This window comes from Oryctolagus cuniculus, chromosome 4 (genome assembly GCF_964237555.1).
Source record: "Oryctolagus cuniculus chromosome 4, mOryCun1.1, whole genome shotgun sequence".
NCBI classification, from domain to species: domain Eukaryota; kingdom Metazoa; phylum Chordata; class Mammalia; order Lagomorpha; family Leporidae; genus Oryctolagus; species Oryctolagus cuniculus.
The window spans coordinates 61,037,533-61,039,276 of NC_091435.1; positions in this window are offsets into that span (position 1 = coordinate 61,037,533).

Here is a 1,744-nt window from a genome sequence, read left to right on the forward strand (position 1 = left end):
TAATGCGCCTTTAAAACTCATTGTTCTTTTCCTTTGTTTCATTTCTCATTATTATAAATGATTATTGATTTCTATAATTACTTAACTAAATTTTATTTGATATGATGTATTTTACATTTTATGAGGTTAGGCATTCTCTAACTCACCACTGTATCCTCAGCATTAGCAAGGATGCTGGACTAAAATTACTACTATATGTGTATTTTGTGAGTGAATGAATCAATAAATCCATAGATGCATAAAGCTTATCTCCTGCCATTTCACATCCATTATTTTAAATCTCAGCCATACAAAACCTTCAACAGTTCTAAACTCATTCATCCTTCTCTGACTAGGAGACCTGTGTACGTACTATTCTGTGTGCCTGAGTGTCCCCACTACCTTCAACGGTTGGTTGGTGCCATCCTCCAGCACACGTCCCAGTTGTCAATGTCCTCGGGGAGGGTTTCTCTGACCTAGGACTTACTATCCCCTCACTCCACAGCCCCTAATTCTGATGTGATGCTACCACTTAAGGCTTCATTATACTGACTTCAGCCCCAGCCACTTTCATTCTTCTGTGTTTGGTTACTTCTGTCTTGTTTCCCTGTAGAGTTTTAAGTGTCAGAGTATAACACTGTGCTTGACATTTAGACAATGGTGAATCCATAACCAGAATAACAAACACGTATGACATGAACTCCTCAACAACTGGAACAACCCATTTGATGTTGTAAATATCTACCCCTACCTTTGGTGCAGTTCTAAATATGAAATATTTAATATGAAATGCTTGATTGTTCATTTTTTCATTTAATACCTGTAAACACATCTTTGCTTTGTATTCCTCACCCTGTGTAACTTTCTCCTATGCACTATTTTTATACATCCTAAAGAACTTTATATAAAGAGAAGATTTGGCAGGAAGAGAAGTGCCAAGGAATAAAAAGTGGAACTACTGGTAGTATAGAGATTTATATCTTTAATAATTTTTCTATTTAAAAAGTTTCAAAGAAATCTTGAAGGTAGGCAGACATTTGAGATGTTTTTACATATCTCATTCTACCTGAAAATGTAGCATTTTATTTGGTAAATCTTTCCTGCAGGTCAATAATTTAAGGATATACTGCTAGTTATGTCCTTTCTTCTCATGTCCATATAAATTTTCGTGGCAAATATGCTCCAATTTTGTCTCCATTTAAATAAAAAATAGCAAAACCTTAGTTGTCAAGTTTTAGCTCTAAATTAACTGTTTACATTTTAATTATGCCAATGATATATATATATATATGACATTTGTGTGGTATATATACATAAAATGTATACATACAAGCATATAAACATGCATATATATTTGGGGTTGAGGCTACTCATTTTTCTTAAAGACTGTTAATTTTGTATTATCAATCTTGGTAATTTGTGTGAAATGTACTTATTTTTTCAAAAATGAAAATTTAGAGAACTAACATGAAAACAAAATTTGAATAGCTCTATTTTTGTGTAAGAAATTCAATTCATTAAAAACTTCCCCCAAGATAATTATGCTTCTATAGTTTCACTGGTAAATTCTACTAAACATTTAAAAGTGAAATAACATCAAAATAATATGTTCTTTCAGAAAATAGAGAAGAATCAAACATTTTAAGTCATTTTAAGCAACCACAGAACCCTGATATCAAAGCTCAATGAGTGTAAGAAAAAAATTACTGAGCTATAGTCATAATTCATAAAGGTCAAAAATTCTCAAATATTTAGCAAATCAAAT